General features: G+C 44.3%; 1 pseudogene; it reads right to left on the reverse strand.

Moving 5' to 3' along the window:
• Positions 1-683: 683 nt before the first annotated feature.
• The window catches only part of LOC105987894, a 2,048-nt pseudogene continuing 1,756 nt past the window's right edge, over positions 684-975 (reverse strand).

Consider the following 975-nt stretch of genomic DNA (forward strand, 5'->3'; position numbering starts at 1 on the left):
CAAAGCAGGCACTCCCATACCAGGTTGCCTTATGCATGAGCCAAGAAAGAAAAAAAACAATATAGGCTACAAAGTACTGCTTTTGTACTTGGGTATCTTCAGTTGCATGTGTGTGACAAAGATGAGTCCTAGATAGAGCGAGAACAGAGGTCTAATTTGCAATTTCATTCTCCTGCTAGGGAAGAAACCTGCTTTGATCGGGTGAGGGTTAAATACACCAGAAAACTTAGTCACAGAGACCTACTGTTGAAAACAGGGAAGAAGAATTCTAAGCCTAGAGAAACCAAGAAAAGTGTAGCTAGGGAGGTTCCCTTAGATATTTTGATAGTCTGTTGGAAAAAATACTGAGGAAAAAGTCTGAAAGTACTCTAAGTAATGGCCCTTGTGTATGTGTGCATGCATACATGTACATCAGTCCTGGGGCTTGAACTCAGGGCCTGGGAGCTGTCCGTGAGCTTTTTTGCCCAAAGATAGTGCTTTACCACTTGAGCCACAGCTCCCCTTCTGGCTTTTCTGTGGTTAATTGAAGATAAGAGTCTCACTGACTTTTCTGCCTGAGTTGTTTTGAACTGTGATTCTCAGATCTTAGCCTCCTGAGTAGCTAGGATTATAGATTATATACCAATGGCTGGGCCCAATTTTCAGGGTTTTTTTCCTTTTTTTCTAAAATACATAAAAAGGCTTTATTTGCAGGGAACCAGGAATTTAATCAGGCCAAATCCCATGTCATCATCTGACTCCTCGGATTCTTCCTTCTTCTCTTCTGCTGCAGCAGGGTCAGAACCAGCAGCAGGAGCTGCAGAGTCTAGTGCAGCAGAAGCAACTACAGCCCCACCAGCAGGCATACTGGCAAGCTTGCCAACACCCTGGGCTATGACGTCTTCCATGTTCTTCCCATTCAGCTCACTGATTACCTTGTTAAGCCGGTCAGCATCCACCTCAATGCTCACGCTGTCCAGGATCTTCTTCACATCT

Source organism: Dipodomys ordii, unplaced genomic scaffold (genome assembly GCF_000151885.1).
Source record: "Dipodomys ordii isolate 6190 unplaced genomic scaffold, Dord_2.0 Scaffold45, whole genome shotgun sequence".
In the NCBI taxonomy this organism is placed as follows: Eukaryota; Metazoa; Chordata; class Mammalia; order Rodentia; family Heteromyidae; genus Dipodomys; species Dipodomys ordii.